Raw genomic sequence first — 19671 nt, forward strand, 5'->3', positions numbered from 1 at the left:
TTCTTTCTTTCATAATATCAATTGAGATTTTATACATTCAAGGCAAATCTAGGTTCCAATCACCTATATCACTGAGTAATATTATTATCAAGAGCACAGATTTCTGTCTAACTTCGGGCGGTGGGGGGCATTCAAATGAGAGTTTAGTTGCAAAAAGGGTCTAAGGAGGCATATATGAGGATATTTAGACAAAATGAATTCAAATTATGCCAAATACAGTAGAGCGTCGATTATCCGAACGTCGGTCAACCGAACGACCGCTTAACCGAATTGTGTACTCGCTCGCACCTGTTACTCTCCCACCCTACCGTCCATCATCCCCCTCACTCCCAAACCATGTTTCCCACAGTATTCGCCGCACTGAGCCACCGCTGGCGGAGCATGGCTTCGAATGGGGCCTTCATAAGGCGCTGCTGACCGGCCAAGCCGCCAGTCGCTGTGTTTCAACAATCAGCACACTTCTGTCGGTTTGGCACTGGCTGCAGAAGTACAGTCCAGTACAGTGCAGTACAGTACAGTACAGTACAGTTCGATTATCCGAACAAACCAGTTTTCCGAACACCCATGTTCCCCAATTACTTCGGATAATCGACGCTCTACTGTATTGCATATTCATAATAATATATATAGCAATACATATAACAGTAAAAAATACATATTCATAAAAATACATGGAGGTCAACATGAGCATTGGTTGGCCCAGGCCCCCAGGATCGGCGCCATTGGTTATTATTAAAATTATTGTCTAACAAACTCTGTGTAAAAATTTATTAAAACTAGCTGAACCTGCGCTCTCTACACAGCGCATCATTCACATATGAGGATGAAACTCCTTGTCATTCCTCACAACATCAGTACATGTTTCTTTACAGACAAGTGAAAGACATTTTGATAAAAATCGGCAAGGGGTACCATAAAGGGGAGATTTTTAGATTACTTTTTCAATATCTCGCACCGTTCGCAAGATTTGAGCCTACTTCCGGTTGGAGTTTCTAATTCATGTATGACCAGTGTTTTCTTTCTTCTTGCATGGAGTACGTAATAAATAAATACATTACATAGACAATTTATTATAGTAATATCAGTGATATATGGTGTTCATTGGGCAAAACACTCCAAACAATAAAGATTCATCTTAAACTGGATAAATAGTTATCCTTCGGTTATTATATTTATCAACGTGTTCTAAATCATGTGAAACCCGTGCTATCGACCTATCAACACGGCTTTGTACGAGATAGATCAACATCCACGAACCTGGCCATCATTACTAACTACATCTCAACGGAGATTGATAAAGGTAATCAGGTAAATGCAATCTATACTGACTTTTCTAAAGCCTTCGACCTAGTGGATCATGACATTTTACTAGCCAAAGTAAACTCTTTCCACTTTTCTCAAGAGTACAAACAGTTAATATCTTCCTAATTAAGTAACCGTAGGCAATCAGTTGTTTATAAAGGGTGGATCTCTGAAAAGTTCAATGCTTTGTCAGGAGTTCCCCAGGGCTCAAATCTCGGACCGCTTTTGTTTCTCTTAGCAGTGAATGATTTGCCGACTAGAATTAAACATGCTGTCTTCTATTTGCAGACGACCTCAAAATATATATTAAGGTAGATTCAATTGATGATTGTGAGAAAGTACAACAAGACTTAACTAACATTATGGAATGGTGTAATAAAAATAAATTTAAAATGAATGTAAATAAATGTAACTTCCTACGTTTTACACGTAAGAGTAGTTATGTAGACTATACTTATTCGATTGATGGGACAAATAGGGATGCGCTCGAGTCGAGACATGTCTCGAATCTCGACTCGACTCGACTCGAATTCGAGTCGAGACACACTTTGTAAAATTCGAGACGAGTCGAGACAAACGCATTTCTCGACTCGAATTTTCGAGTCGAGACTCGAGTCGAGTCGAGACAGCTGGTAAAAATCTCGACTCGACTCGAATGTCTCGAAAATTTTTCTATAATTTTTAATATTATTTTGAAGAAAGTGCTCGATCAGAAACACTCGGCACGAGAATTTCGGAAACTGCAGGACTTGTCAGGTGTTCAAGGAGTGCTATGGTGATTGTCTTCAGCAAGTGGCGAAACCAAGGGGAAAAGACGTCCAAATGTCGAGGGGTTGTGTGCCCCACCTCATTACAGATGTCGAACGTCGTAGGCTGGGCAGACTGGTAAAACAGAACAGGCGGCGAACTGCGTCAGAACTAAGATCAGAGTTTAATGCTGGGCAAAGTACAAGTGTGTCTGAACTAGTGTTGTCAAATTTCCGGAAATTTTGAACCTGTTTTTTTTTAAAAAAAAAACGTTTTTTTTTCGATTTTCCGGAAAGATTGAAAAAATATATATGTTTGTATTAGGTTAATTTTACTAGTAATGATATCTCTTTTTATTTTCAAACACGCGAAAAATTTAAGTTCAAAAATTTCAATATTGCGAATATTAAAAAATAGCACTCGAAAATAAAACTATTCCAATTATTATCTATATATTAAAATACTAGATTTACGCGTATATGTTTCTCCTCACAGAAAAGTTTATATGTTTGTTTCCAATCCTTTCAACAATGAGATCTCGAACCCACAAGTGCTAGAAACGTGCCGTTTTCATTTGTCGATTCCAAATTTTATGTAAATTGTCCAGTTCTAATTGAATATTTTTATATTAAAAAAACATGGCCATTAGTTCTTTATTACATTTATAGGGGTACACAAGAAGTACTGTGGGGGCGCGGTGACTCAGTGGTAGGGCGTTCTTTTCCTGTGCATGGGGTCCCTGGTTCGATCCCAGATCGCGCCGTGTGGACTTTGTGGTGGACAAACACCATGCTCGTGGGTTTTCTCGGGGTTCTCCCGTTTCCTTCCACTTTCTTCATTCCACCATTTCATTCATTTCTCATCATCACCGACTCCTTTAGCCTAACCGGCATAATCGTAGGACGTAAAACTAAAGATTTCATTTCACTAGAAGTACTGAAATTTCTGAAAAAGTAAAGCATCATACCCTACGAGTTATATATCCCAACATTACATAGTTGTATATAGGGGTTGTATATCTGTCAGACGTTTGTTTCATGGCCAAATGATAATGAAAACGAAGGATAACCATTTCTCCAGTCTGAGATTAATCTTGATTGTTTGGAGAGGGTTTTTTTTTTTTTTTCAGTAAACACTGTTTATCACTGACATAATTAATTGTGTGTGTACATTATTTACTTATTAAATAATGCATGCAAATGCATGCATACACGATATGGGCATTCGGTAAATGGATACTTGAATATTTGAATTCAATTATCTATACAAGCCGGCTACGAATCTTTTGTCCAAACTACTCTTTGGGATGAGCTTCTTACCAGATGTGTAGCCTACCGAAGGACCACACATATGTTATCGAAACTATTGTGCTATTGTTTTTTTTTTTTTTTATGCTTTGGCAGAAAGTTCTGTAGATATCGAAGCCCGCCAGTGAAGCCATATCTAGCATCTTGGTGCTAGATCTAGCATAATTCACTCCCATTTAGCATATAACATCTTGACTTTAACATTTTGGCAAAATCTCATTCTTTCCTCTGGAGAACAGAAAAAGAACGAAAATTTAGATGGCTCACTGACCGTTGGGAATTATCTCTTAGTTAAAGCGATGGTTGGAGTAATAAAACCAGTTAGTATTTCCGCTGTTGTATTGTTGAATTCACAGAAATGTTCAAAAATAAGCAAAACGTGACTCTGTACAAGATGTTTACTTACCCATAGTTTTATTATTATCAACTGAACCCTGAGTGTCTGGGATGTTTCAGTCCCTTCTCACTTTACAACTTGAGAGGGGAGGGGGTATGACCGCTAAAAGAAATGCTTCAGTGCTGCGTCGGAAGCGGCATGTTTTGTATATATTTCTTAAAATATTATCCATTCTTAAAGTATAAATTCCCCCTTCCTCCTCTGATTCTCTTTCCAGTACAGAAATGAAAGAACCCTGAACCCTCCCGAAAATGCAAAAATGAATGATGCGTACAAATAACAAATCTGTGGATGAATCAAACAATGCAGATACATGAGAAGATGATGATGAAGATAACAATGCTTGATGCAGTGCAGTCCACCACATGTAAATAGATTTGAAGGGTTCGTATTTGTGTATGTGTACGTGTGTATGTACTTGTTTCTGAATATTTATATGCGCGTGTGTCTTGTAATTGTTATATTAGTATCCACTGGATTAAGTAAAAGTATAAAATGGATTTGATGACTACCAAATTGACGTCACCTTGGTAAGTCATTATTTTTTAATATTTAGTAATATTAAATTAGATTATAGTTTAGCGTCGTTTTCAGGAGCAAAGCTCTACAAGACGTGAACGTACAGTTTAACGTCGGATTTGAAACACATGAGCTCCTACCATGAATCAAACCTCGTTCGAGAAAGGCGCATACGCTAACCATATAGCAACGGGGAACTCAACATTTAGTGATATGTATATTAAGTTGTAAAATTATATTCGTTTAATTTTCACTAATACAATCTTCACAATGTAAAGCATTCGCTAGGCACGTTATCTTGTTTAAAAACAAAAAGCCTATCTCTTATGTTTCCGTCTCGAGGTTGGACTGCGGGATGATAGAAATCCGAACGAGATGTTTTTATTATATTTTGTACAGTAGATCTGCTCCTTCATAATCTCCGTGTTTGATAAGAATGAACCTCCCTGGCTCACGTATACGTAATATAACAAACCAGGCACATTAAATGCAAGACTAATATAGCAAACATTGAAGGTGCCCCCTAGAAAATTTTCTTCGACCGCCCATATCTGGAGGTACACAATTTCGCAACTCAGTGGATACGATGTGGATGTATTCAAAGTCTACTGATTTACCCATAAAATTTAAATTTTATAACAATATTCTCAGTGAATACTAACCTGAGGAGAACTATTTTTTAATTCGATCGCTAAAGGAGTTTTTTTTTTCCCACCAGATCTCGGTAATCGTCTGGCACGAAAACTGAAGTTTCTACAAGTGTTTCCCCAGCAATTTTTTTGAGAAAGGGGTCCTCCAAGTGCGTTATTTAGGGTGTAATTCCTGCGTTTGTTATATATAGATATAGATAGATATAAATATAGATATACTGTGTATATGTATAAAAATAAGTAGGAGCGGGTCTTTAAAATTAGTTCGGAAAGACAATATGAAAATCTGGCATAATTTGCAAGAATCTATCTATCTAATATAAATAAAATAAATAGTTTGTTTGTGTTTGTCTGTCTGTATGCAGCCTGGGGACCAGACGAGTGGACCGAGAGTTACCAAATTTTAGTCGGGGGTACCCTGGCCAAGGCCCCAGATCAAGACGAATCTTTTTTTTTTTTTTTAATTCGAACCAGGGGGTCTCAGGGTGCGCTTACAGGGACATGTAAAAGTGGTAGAAAATGGCCGATATTACTGTCTAATTCAGTTTTCGCGGTCGCTGAAATCAATGGTGAAACTCTGATCACATTAACTTACAAATTCACCCTATTCGGGCCGGTGGTCACCGGAGGGGGGGTTGGGGGTCGGATAACGAGACATGTAAAAGTAATCCAAAATGACCGATATTAGTGTCAAATCCATAGTTTTCGCGGTCACTAATATCGATGGTGACACTTCCATTTGCGATGATTTGCAAATTAAGCTATAATTGTATGCGGGCCGGGAAAAAAATCTTTAAGTTTTGCGTCCCACGGTTGTGCCAGTTAGGCTAAAGGAGACGGTGATGATGAGAGATGAGTGAAAGGGTGGAATGAAGAAAGTGGGAGGAAACGGGAGAACCCCGAGAAAACCCACGCACACGGTGTTTGTACACCACAAAGTTCACTTGGCAGGCGCTGGGATCGAACCCGGGACCCCAAGCACCAGAGGTGAACGCTCTACCACTGAGCCACCGCGGCCCTCAATAAGGTTGGAAGCTCGTCAGTCATGGCGGGAGGTGGCACATGCCATAGGAGTGGCACAGAGTGTGATTTCCCGATTTCAAAGTGTGTGGAATCGATTTCAAACAACTGGAAGTGTTCAAAGAAGACAAGGACAGGGCCGTCCATTAGCAACCAAAGCCAGAGACGATCGTTATCTCTTGTTAACAGCCCGTCGAAACCGGCGTCAGAATACAACTCTGCTGCCGCGAGCCTTCCGAACAACAACAGGACGCACAGTATCTACTCAAACGGTCCGCAATCGCCTTCGAGAAGGTGGTTTCTACGCACGTAGGCCTATGGTGTGTGTCCCATTAACTGCATGACACCGTGTTGATCGAAGCGCGTAGGCGGAGGAACATCGTGGGTGGGGACGCAATGAATGGGGCAATGTTTTGTTCTCTGACGAGTTTCGATTCAGTGTAGAGCCTGATAATCGACGTGTTCTCATCTGGAGAGAGTGTGGAATACGACACAATCCCATGTTTGTGCGAGAAACATCCCAGTATCATGGTGGTGTACTGATGGTGTAGGCAGGAATCAGCATTGGTGGGCGTACTGAGCTCCACGTCATCCGAAATGGCTCTTTGACGGCTCTCAGATATAGGGATGAGATCACGAAAACTCTTGTTCTTCCTTATGCTGGTGCCATTGGTGATTCGTTCCTTTTTATGGATGACAATACTCGTCCTCACATAGCTCGGTTAGTGGATGAGATGCTGGATGCTGTGGGTATCGCTCGGATGAAGTGGCCAGCATGCTCTCCGGATCTCGTTCCAATTGAGCATGTCTGGATAATGCTTGGCAGACGAATTGCTGCTAGGCCAGTAAATCCAACAACTATTCCAGAGCTGGAAGTCGCTCTTCTGGATGAGTGGCACAACATCCCCCAAGAACTCATCGATAATCTGATTGAATCCATGGCACGCAGGTGCGAGGCCCTGTTGGCTATTCGAAGTTATCATATGACATATTAAGGAACAATCAGTGTTGTTGCCTTGCCTGTTTGTGAGCAGTTCGAGAGGTGCACTAGGGATGCGCACGAGTCGAGACATGTCTCGAACCTCGACTCGACTCGACTCGAATTCGAGTCGAGATTCGAGTCGAGACACACTTTGTAAAATTCGAGACGAGTCGAGACAAACGTATTTCTCGACTCGAATTTTCGAGTCGAGACTCGAGTCGAGTCGAGACAACTGCTAAAAATCTCGACTCGACTCGAATGTCTCGAAAATTTTTCTATAATTTTTAATATTATTTTGAAGAAAGTGCTCGCTCAGAAACACTCGGCACGAGTATTTCGGAAACTGCAGGACTTGTCAGGTGTTCGAGGAGTGCTGTGGTGATTGTCTTCAGCAAGTGGCGAAACCAAGGGGAAAAGACGTCCAAATGTCGAGGGGTTGGGTGCCCCCACCTCATTACAGATGTCGAACGTTCTAGTTTGGGCAGATTGGTAAAACAGAACAGGCGGCGAACTGCGTCGGAACTAAGATCAGAGTTTAATGCTGGGCAAAGTACAAGTGTATCTGAACTAGTTTTGTCAAATTTCCGAAAATTTTGAACCTGTTTTTTTAAAAAAACGTTTTTTTCGATTTTCTGGAAAAATTGAAAAAAAATAAATATGTTTGTATTAGGTTAATTTTACTAGTAATGATATCTTTTTTTTTTCAAACACGGGAAAAATTTAAGTTCAAAAATTTCAATATTGCGAATATTAAAAAATAGCACTCGAAAATAAAACTATTCCAATTATTATCTATATATTAAAATACTAGATTTACGCGTATATGTTTCTCCTCACAGAAAAGTTTATATATTTGTTTCCAATCCTTTCAACAATGAGACCTCGAACCCACAAGTGCTAGAAACGTGCCGTCTTAATTGTCGATTCCAAATTTTAAGTAAATTGTCCAGTTTTAATTGAATATTTTTGTAAAAAAAAAAATAAATAAAAGCCATTAGTTCTTTATTCCATTTATAGGAGTACACAAGAAGTACTGTGGGGGCGCGGTGGCTCAGTGGTAGGACGTTCACCTCCGGTGCATGGGGTCCCTGGTTTGATCCCAGATCGCGCCGTGTGGACTTTGTGGTGGACAAACACCATGCTCGTGGGTTTTCTCGGGGTTCTCCCGTTTCCTCCCACTTTCTTCATTCCACCATTTCATTCATTTCTCATCATCACCGTCTCCTTTAGCCTAACCGGCATAATCGTAGGACGTAAAACTAAAGATTTCATTTCACTAGAAGCACTGAAATTTTTAAAAAAGTAAAGCATCATACCCTACGAGTTATATATTCCAACATCACATAGTTGTATATAGGGGTTGTATTTCTGTCAGGCGTTTGTTTCATGGCCAAATGATAATGAAAACGAAGGATAACCATTTCTCCAGTCTAAGATTAATCTTGATTGTTTGGAGAGGGTTTTTTTTTCAATAAACACCGTTTATCACTGACATAATTAATTGTGTGTGTACTTTATTTACTTATTAAATAATGCATGCAAATGCATGCATACACGATATGGGCATTCAGTAAATGGATACTTGAAAATTTGAAGTCAATTATCTATACAAGCCTTCTACGAGTCTTTTGTTAGCCGGCTACGGGTGCAGTGCAAACTACTCTTTGGATTGAGCTTCTTACCGGATGTGTAGCCTACCGAAGGACCACACAGATGTTATCGAAACTATTGTGCTTTGTGTTTTCTGTATGCTTTCGCAGAAAGTTCTGTAGATATCGAAGCCCGCCAGTGAAGCCATATCTAGCATATTGACTTTAGCAATTTGGCAAAATCTCATTCTTTCCTCTGGAGAACAGAAAAAGAACGAAAATTTAGATGTCTCACTGAGCGTTGGGAATTACCCTTAGTTGAAGCGATGGTTGGAGTAATAAAACCAGTTACTATTTCCGCTGTTGTATGGTTGAATTCACAGAAATGTTCAAAAATAAGCAAAACGTGACTCTGTACAAGATGTTTACTTACCCATAGTTTTATTATTGTCAACTGAACCCTGAGTGTCTGGGATGTTTCTGTCCCTTCTCACTTTACAACTTGAGAGGGGAGGGTGGTATGACCGCTAAAAGAAATGCTTCAGTGCTGCGTCGGAAGCGGCATGTTTTGTATATATTTCTTCCCCTGATTCTCTTTCCAATACAGAGAACCGACTCTTTAAATGAAGAAAGAATCCTGAAACCTCCCGAAAATGCAAAAATGAATGATGCGTACAAATAAGAAATCTATGGATGAATCAAATAATGCAGATACATGAGAAGATGATGACGTGTGTCTTGTAATTCTTATATTAATATCCACTGGATTAAGTGAAAGTATAAAATGGATTTGATGACTGCCAAATTGACGTCACCATGGTAAGTTATTACTTTTTAATATTTAGTAATATTAAATTAGATTATAGTTTAGCGTCGTTTTCAGGAGCAAAGCTCTACAAGACGTGAACGTACAGTTTAAAGTCGGATTTGAAACACATGAGCTCCTACCATGAATCAAACCTCGTTCGAGAAAGGCGCATACGCTAACCACATAGCAACGGGGAGCTCAACATTTAGTGACATGTATATTAAGTTGTAAAATTATATTCGTTTAATTTTCACTAATATAATCTTCACAATGTAAAGCATTCGTTGGGTACGTTATCTTGTTTAAAAACAAAAAGCCTATCTCTTATGTTTCCGTCTCGAGGTTGGACTGCGGGATGATAGAAATCCGAACGAGATGTTTTTATTATATTTTGTGCAGTAGATCTGCTCCTTCATAATCTCCGTGTTTGATAAGAATGAACCTCCCTGGCTCACGAAAATGTACACGTAATATAACAAATCATGCACATTAAATGCCAGACTAATATAGCAAACCTTGAAGATGCATCCCTAGAAAATTTTCTTCGGCCGCCCATGTCTGGAGGTACACAATTTCGCAACTTAGTGGATACGATGTGGATGTATTCAAAGTCTACTGATTTACCCATAAAATTTAAATTTTATAACAATATTCTCAGTGAATACGATTATGGAGAACTTTTTTTTAATTCGATCGCTTTTTTTTTTTTTTTTTTTTTTTGTTCACCAGGTCTCGGTAATCGTCTGGCACGAAAAATGAAGGTTCTACAAGTGTTTCCCCAGCATTATTATCATTATTATTATTTTTTTTTTTTTGAGAAAGGGGTCCTCCAGGAGTGTTATTGAGGGTGTAATTCCTACGTTTGTTATATACATATATAGATATAGATAGATATAAATATAGAGATGCTGCGTATATTATATATATATATATATATATATATATATATATATATATATATATATATATATATATATATATATATATATATATATATATATATATATATATATATATATATATATATATATATATATATATATATATATATATATATATATATATATATATATAAAGATAAGTAGGAGCGAGTCTTTAAAATTAGTTCGGAAAGATAATATGAAAGTCTGGCATAATTTGCAAGAATCTATCTAGTCTAATATATATAAAATAAATAAATTGTTTGTGTTTGTCTGTTTGTATGCGGCCTGGGGACCAGACGAGTGGACCGAGAGTTACCAAATTTTAGTCAGGGGTACCCTGGCCCAGGCCCCAGATCAAGACGAATCTTTTTTTTTAAATTCGGACCAGGAGGTCTCAGGGGGCGCTTACAGGGACATGTAAAAGTGGTAGAAAATGGCCGATATTACTGTCGAATTCGTAGTTTTCGCGGTCGCTGAAAACTCTGATCACATTAACTTACAAATTCACCCTATTCGGGCCGGGGGTCACCGGAGGGATCGGATACCGAGACAAGTAAAAGTAATCCAAAATGACCGATATTAGTGTCAAATCCATAGTTTTCACAGTCGCTGAAGTCAATGGTGACAATTCCATTAGCGATGATATGCAAATTCAGCTATAATTGTATGCGGACCGGGAAAAATCTTTAAGTTTCTACGTCCCACGTTTATGCCGGTTAGGCTAAAGGAGACGGTGATGATGAGAGATGAGTGAAAGGGTGGAATGAAGAAAGTGGGAGGAAACGTGACAACCCCGAGAAAACCCACGCACACGGTGTTTGTACACCACAAAGTTCACTTGGCAGGGACTGGAATCGAACCCGGGACCCCAAACACCAGAGGTGAACGCTCTACCACTAAGCCACCGCGGCCACCAATGAGGTTGCAAGCTGGTTAGTCATGGCGGGAGGTGGCACATGCCATAGGAGTGGCACAAAGTGTGATTTCCCGATTGTGGAATCGATTTCAAACAACTGGAAGTGTTCGAAGAAGACAAGGACAGGGCCGTCCACTAGCAACTAAAGCCAGAGACGATCGTTATCTGTTGTTAACAGCCCGTCGAAACCAGAATACAACTCTGCTACCGCGAGCCTTCCGAACAACAACAGGACGCATAATATCTACTCAAACGGTCCGCAATCGCCTTCGAGAAGGTGGTCTCTACGCACGTAGGCCTATGGTGTGTGTCCCATTAACTGCACGACACCGTGTTGATCGAAGAGCGTAGGCGGAGGAACATCGTGGGTGGGGACGCAATGAATGGGGCAATGTTTTGTTCTCTGACGAGTCTCGATTCAGTGTAGAGCCTAATAATCGACGTGTTTTCATCTGGAGAGAGTGTGGAACACGACACAATTCCATGTTTGTGCGAGAAAGATCCCAGTATCATAGTGGTGGACTGATGGTGTAGGCAGGAATCAGCATTGGTGAGCGTACTGAGCTCCACGTCATCCGAAATGGCTCTTTGACGGCTCTCAGATATAGGGATGAGATCATGAAAACTCTTGTTCTTCCTTATGCTGGTGCCATTGGTGATTCGTTCCCTTTTATGGATGACAATACTTGTCCTCACAGAACTCGGTTAGTGGATGAGATGTTGAGGGTATCGCTCGGATGAAGTGGCTAGCATGCTCTCCGGATCTCGTTCCAGTTGAGCATGTCTGGGATATGCTTGGCAGACGAATTGCCGCTAGGCCAGTAAATCCAACAACCATTCCAGAGCTGGAAGTCACTCTTCTGGATGAGTGGCACAACATCCCCCAAGAACTCATCGATAATCTGATTGAATCCATGCCACGCAGGTGCGAGGCTCTGTTGGCTATTCGAAGTGATCATATGACATATTAAGGAGCAATCAGTGTTGTTGCTTTGCCTGTTTATGGGCAGTTCGAGAGATGCACACATAACCGTTTTGTGTCATGAGCCATATGAACAAGGTTTTCCGTGCCCCAACACTAGTGTGTGTCCCATTTTTCTAGTGTATCTTAAAGCATTCCTTCTTGTATGATATATATGAGTCAAACACAAGCTTATTCATACACTATCTTAAGGTCTTGTGTGATATTTCAGCTGAACCCCTAATTTTTTTGAGCATTATATACAGTATATATATATATATATATATATATATATATATATATATATATATATATATAGTGGCGGATTCAGGATATGATCAAGGGAGGGGCTAAACCATAGTTTGCAGTTTTATCCAGTGTAAAGCAGGATTGAAGCCCATTTTATGCAGTGTATACTTGAGTGTGAAGGGGGGGGGTATAGCCCCCTTGGATCCGCCTCTGTATATATATACATGATCGAAAATGGCCTCGAATCCATACTCGCTGAGATGAGCAGAAGATGCCGTTTAAATCCACATATTCAGCCCCATTAGTACTGTAAGGAGGATGGTGACACGTAAAGATAATTGAAAATTATCGATATTAATGTCAAATTCATAGTTTTGGGGCTCCACAAGTTTATTAGTGACAGTTTTGGTGCCCTTTGTGTCCAAAATGAAACGTATTCTCCCCGTGCGAAGAATGAATATTCTGCTAGTCTGTGATAATAACTAACGGAAGTTTAATTTAATATATTTCTCGCTGCTCAAATTTACTCACTTGTGCGGTATATGTGTGTAAAGTAGAATTAAAACCTGTTGCTTTAAGTATTTTTCCGTTAGCGAAATACATTGTATATACAGTAGGCCATTGATAATCCTAACGTCAAAAATCCGAATGCTGTCTCTAGAAGCTTTTTACATTTTGTCTTAACGCTAGCGATAAACAAACAATAGCGTGTCCATCGACGTTATGTGAAGTCAGTGTTTTTACAAAAGTTCATTTATATGTAATTGTTTGTCATGTATTTTTATTTTTATTTTTTCTTAGGCCTATAAGTTTTAAGTGTGACTTACAAGAACAGTGTTATTTAGAGTACAAGCAAGTTCTTCAGAAACATTAAATGTAAGTAGCCTTACGTACGGTATTGTAATTACTGTATGTACCGAATAACCACTGTATCGATAGAAGAACATACCGTACAGTATGTAAGCCTAAATGGCATTTTCTTGGTCATTTTCGAAAATTCGAACAATTTGAAAATCCGAATACCTGTGGTCCCAATTAGTTCGGATTTTCGACTTCCCACTGTATATGTTGCAGACATGTTACAGCAAGTAAGATTACTAGCATCAGGCTAACAAATAGTTTTTAAACTACATTTTCCTGTTTTTGCCAATATATCCGAACAAACGATTTTTTCTAATGGCTTCAAAATTTCCGAAATTTTACATAGTACAATCAAGATATCTCTATGAAATATATGTTTGATTTAACATATTAACTAAAATGATTCTGTGATTAAATGATGATTCTGATAATACCCAAATTTTCCGTTTTTTCCCCAGCTCGGAAAAACAGTAAAAAAAACTTTTTTTAACCCAAAATTTCCGTTTTTTTTCACAGGCCTTCACAACACTAGTCTGAACACACACTCCTAACGATGGCGAATGTTAACACCACGACATCGGCAACTATAACTAAAATGAACACGTGACCATCGCCACTAGACCTTGGCACAATGGCAGAGCGTTGCATTGTCTGATGAATCCCGATATCTTCTTCATCATGACGATGTGAGGGTGCGAATCCGTAGTGTTCATAGGGAACAGCTCCTTGACATCTGTACTGCGGGACGGAGACAAACTGGCTGCGGCTTAATTATTATCTGGGGAACATTCAGGTGAGCATCTATGTGTCTAGTGGAGCTTGAGCAAGGCACCATGACGGCCGAGGTATCGCACGCTGCTTGCAGACTACGTACACCCCTTCATGACGGCCATGTTTTCCATCGGTAGTGGCATTTTTCGACAAGATAATGCACCATGTCGCAAGGCCAGGAGTGTGATGGAGTGGTTCGAGGAGGAGCGAGTTCCAAGTGATGTGCTGGCCCCCAAACTCTCCGGATCTGAACCCAATCGATCACATCTTGGATGTGATTGAACGTGACGTGAGGGTGCATCACCCCCTCCCCGGAATTTACGGGAATTAGATGACCTGTGTGTGCATATATGGTGCCAACTCTCTCCAGCGACCCACCGAGGAACATTGCGACCATGCCAAGAGGGGCTGCCGTTGTTATTCATGCCAAAAGGTGGATATACTAACAATTAGGTAGGTAGTGATAACGGTCTGGCTGATGTGTGTGTATATTTTAACTCGTATATTTTGTCTCGACTCGAATTTCGAGACGTCTCGACTCGAATTCGAGTCGAGTCGAGACAGAGACTGTCGAGTCGAGACACGAGTCGAGACAGCAACATATTTTCGAGTCGAGACTCGAGTCGAGACAACATTTTCTCGAGTCGAGTCGAGACAGGCTTAAATCTCGACTCGACTCGACTCGAACGCATCCCTAAGGTGCACACATAACCCACTTGTGTCATGAGCCATGTGAACAAGGTTTTCCGTGCCCCAACACCAGTATGTGCCCCATTTTTCTAGTGTATCTTAAAGCATTCCTTCTTGTATGATAATATGAGTCAAACACAAGCTTATTCATACACTATCTTAAAGTCTTGTGTGATATTTCAGCTGAACCCCTAATTTTTTTGAGCATTATATACAGTATATATATATATATATATATATATATATATATATATATAGTGGCGGATCCAGGATATGATCAAGGGAGGAGCTAAACAATAGTTTGCAGTTTTATCCAGTGTAAAGCAGGATTGAAGCCCATTTTATACAGTGTATACTTGAGTGTGAAGGGGGGCTAGAGGGGTGGATCCGCCTCTGTATATATATATATATACATGATCGAAAATGGCCTCGAATCCATACTCGCTGAAATGAACAGAAGATGCCGTTTAAATCCACAAATTCAGCCCCATTAGTACTGTAAGGAGGATGGTGACATGTAAAGATAATTGAAAATTATCAATATGAATGTCAAATTCATAGTTTTGGGGCTCCACAAGTTCATTGGTGACAGTTTTGGTCCCCTTTGTGTCCAAAAATGAAACGTATTCTCCCCGTGGGAAGAACGGATATTCTGCTAGTCTGTAATAACTAACGGAAGTTTAATTTAATATATTTCTCGCTGCTCAAATTTACTCACTTGTGCGGTATATGTGTGTAAAGTAGAATTAAAACCTGTTGCTCTAAGTATTTTCCGTTAGCGAAAACATTGTATATACACTAGGACGTCGATACTCCTAACGTCAAAAATCCGAACGCGGTCCCTAGAAGGTTTTTACATTTTGTCTTAACGCTAGCGATAAACAAACAATAGCGTGTCCATCGACGTTGTGAAGTCAGTGTTTTTACAAAAGTCATTTACATATAATTGTTTGTCATGTATTTTTATTTTTATTTTTTTTTTAGGCCTATAAGTTTTAAGTGTGACTTAGAGTACAAGCAAGTTCTTCAGAAACATTAAATGTAAGTAGCCTTACGTGCGGTATTGTAATTACTGTATGTACTGAATAACCACTGTATCGATAGAAGAACATACCGTACAGTATATGTAAGCCTAAAAGATATTTTCTTGGTCATTTTCGAAAATCCGAACAATTTGAAAATCCGAATACCTGTGGTCCCAATTAGTTCGGATTTTCGACTTCCCACTGTATATGTTGCAGACATGTTACAGCAAGTAAGATCACTAGCATCAGGCCAACAAATAGTTTTTAAACTACATTTTCCTGTTTTTGCCAATATTTCCGAACAAATGATTTTTTCTAATGGTTTCAAAATTTCCGGAATTTTACATAGAACAATGAAGATATCTCTATGAAATATATGTTTGATTTAACATATTAACTAAAATGATTCTGTGATTAACAAGAATGATGATTCTGATCATACCCAAATTTTCCGTTTTTTCCTCAGCTCGGGAAAACAGTAAAAAAAACTGTTTTTTACCCAAAATTTCCGTTTTTATCACAGGCCTTCACAACACTAGTCTGAACACACAGTGCACCGAACACTCCTAACGATGGCGAGTGTTAACACCACGACATCGGCAACTATAACTGAAATGAACACGTGACCATCACCACTAGACCTTGGCACAATGGCAGAGCATTGCATTGTCTGATGAATCCCGATATCTTCTTCATCATGACGATGTGAGGGTGTGAATCCGTCGTGTTTAAAGGGAACAGCTCCTTGACATCTGTGCTGCGGGACGGAGACAAACTGGCTGCGGCTTAATTATTATCAAGGGAACATTCAGGTGAGCATCCATGAGTCCAGTGGAGCTCGAGCAAAGCACCATGACGGCCGATGTGTCGCACGCTGCTTGCAGACTACGTACGCCCCCTTCATGACGGCCATGTTTTCCATCGGTAGTGGCATTTTTCGACAAAATAATGCACCATGTCACAAGGCCAGGAGTGTGATGGAGTGGTTCGAGGAACACAGGAGCGAGTTCCAAGTAGAGATGCAAAAAAGCCGGCTTTTTTGAATCGATGGTTTTTTTCACATAAAAAGCCGGCTCTTTTGGGAAAAAAACGAGAATTTTGGAAATTTTGGCTTTTTTCAACTTCATGATTTTTCTATCTAAATAGCTTTCTTATAGTATATTCTATAGTTAGATAAAAATTCCATGACCTGAATGTGATATTTCGCTCTGAAATTCACCATCAAGATGGATGGAGCACATGTTTTACGAATTAAAGCTAACATGAAGAATGTAGTATTTGAGGGTAATTTTAGAGGCTATTTAACTTTATTTTAACTTTTGAGTTATCGACATCTTTTTTTCTTCTCTAGTTTGTCATCCGTGTTTCATTTCTAAGAGCTTTTAGTACTCTAGCTTCTAGCGCAAAAGTTAAACTTGTCCGTTTTTCTATTTATCCGTCAAAGCGTACGTTTTTCAATATATCCGTCAAACCGTACTTCCACATTTCTGTTATACTGTAGCTGTGAAGTGATTTAGCAATAATTTTCCGGACACAACCTTGAATACCAATTTATACAAATAATCAGTAGCGGATTTAGAAAAGTACTTTAGGAGGGTTTTTTCTGATTGTTTCGTTTCCTAAAAAGTCCTAATTTTATTTGGGAAGTGCTTGAAGTTTATGAGTACACGCATAACTAATATTTCGTTTCGTTTATATGTTTAGCAATAATCTTCCGGATACAACTTTAAAAATCATTTTATACTGAGAATCAGTGGCGGATTTAGAAAAGTATTTTGGGAAGGGTTTCTTACTAATGTTTAGTTTTTTTAAACATTCGTAATTTTTATTTGACGGGAGCTTAAAGTTTATGAGTAAAGGCATAAATAATAGATATTTCGTTTGTTGCAGACATTCCGTAACTTTGGGGAACGGGCTTCAGTCCGAAAGACCGCCCCCCTAACCTTCGCAAAACCGTCACTGCTGGTAATTAGTAATAATAACGATTTAAAAACAATAAAAAAGGAAGTCGCCCAACTCACAGTACACGCACTATTTCTACATTCACAGATGGAATGAAGAAAAGCTTTATCAGAATGGTCGAATGCTGGTTGAATCCCGGACTTCCCGATAGAAGCGCAAAAGCTAATCACTCAGTCATGTTTGTTGTGCAGTTGTATTTAGCTTAACTTAAATATATTCCGTAGTCTTTTTTTTTTTTTTGGGGGGGGGGAGTTCCGTAATGATATGTTGAATCCCTCTTATTAAAAATTCAGAAAACTTGAGGATTGGGTAAACTGTGATGGTGGTTCTATAAAACTTAACTGTAGAATTTCAAGAATATACAGAACCAAAAGCTCTAGATGTCCAGCCTTTAAGTGTATCATATAAATCTAAGTATTTCTCTTATGTTTTATTTTAATTTTATTTTGTTTCAAAAAGAGGGTATGGAATATTTTGAAGTAAAAATACTACATACTATTTTGCTAGTTATTTGTGTATCCTTTAAAAAGAAGTGTTTACTTTTAGGGTTGGCTGATTTACACCAACTTTTTTTTTTTTTTTTTTTTTTTTTTTTTTTTTTTTTTTTTAGTAACTGGTTTAAACCACAAAAATAAAAAGAATGAAAAATGCGAATCGTGTGAACTTCATGGTAACGTTTCCAGATATCAAACCACCTGCAATAGTTTTATTTCCCTTTCACCTTTTAATCAAGGTGTCCCATGTTCAATTCTCGGTCGAACCACAATCCTTCTTTCATGCGTAACCCAAGTAGCGGTTCGGATGTCAGTTTAAGCGAATGTCTTCTCCTTGATAACCTCGGTATTTCGTAAGGATGTTAAGCCTAAATATACGAAACAAACCAAATTGTATATTTCTACATGCCTAAATGCGTGTTGTTTTATAAAGAAGCCAATATTGCTTAAATATATTGATAGAAATTGGCAAAATTTATCGATTGCCTACGTAGCTTCCAACATTAGCTTGGATTGGACTTTCAATGATATCTACGTACCGGTACTAAATTTGTAATTTAATACCTCAGTTTTAGCGTACTGATTATGGTACGTTGACCTTTAAATTTTACATGCAAAGCAATAACAGGATTTTCCCGTTATTGTCTTACATTTCAAGTAATGACGGGATTTTCCCAATGGCTAGGGCGGGAGATTCTCAACTTAAGAAATTTACTGACCGCACTTCTTTAAGCTTATGGGAGTTCTTCCGGCATAACCCCACTGTTGCATAATAACATCAAGGTGAAACAAACTTAGGCTATTTCTGTGAATATGTAATATAAATACATAAAGCAAAAAATCTAAGTCAAAAAAGCCTGGTTTAAACCAAAAAAGCCTGGTTTAAACATCCCCCCAAAAACGGGTTTTTGGCATATTCAAAAACAACCACGGTTCTTGCCAACTCTGCTTACTTTTGTATATAGGAGGTTAAGAATTCTTATTATATACATTGGTTAATCCTGTGGAATTCATAATGTAAATATGTTGAAGAAAAATTGTTTGAAATATTTTTTCGAAATTCATAGTTTATTTTCGATGCTTTATATTATTATCAGCATCAACCACTAATTAAATGATTTTTTGTGTTATAGAGAAGCGATACAAAGTCTGTTTTATCAATTTAAAGCAGTATTTTGAAAAAAGCCCAAAATTTCCGAAGCAAAAAAGCAAAGCAGAAAAAACAGAGTTTTTTTCCAAAAAAGCCGGTTTTTTTTCGAGCCCTTGCATCTCTAGTTCCAAGTGATGTGCTGGTCCCCAAACTCTCCGGATCTGAACCCAATCGATCACATCTGGGATGTGATTGAACGTAACGTGAGGGTGCATCACCCCCTCCCCGGAATTTACGGAAATTAGATGACCTGTGTGTGCATATGTGGTGCCAACTCTCTCCAGCGACCCACCGAGGAACATTGCGACCATGCCAAGAGGGGCTGCCGTTGTTATTCATGCCAAAAGG

The 19671-nt window shown here is 38.8% G+C and overlaps 1 protein-coding gene across 2 annotated transcripts in view; it reads right to left on the reverse strand.

Moving 5' to 3' along the window:
• The window catches only part of LOC145678610 (solute carrier family 53 member 1-like), a 189376-nt gene that overhangs the window by 40249 nt on the left and 129456 nt on the right, over window positions 1-19671 (reverse strand). The gene's annotated exons all lie outside the window — the stretch shown is intronic.

This window comes from Thermobia domestica, chromosome 2 (assembly GCF_964235325.1).
Source record: "Thermobia domestica chromosome 2, izTheDome1.hap1.1, whole genome shotgun sequence".
In the NCBI taxonomy this organism is placed as follows: domain Eukaryota; kingdom Metazoa; phylum Arthropoda; class Insecta; order Zygentoma; family Lepismatidae; genus Thermobia; species Thermobia domestica.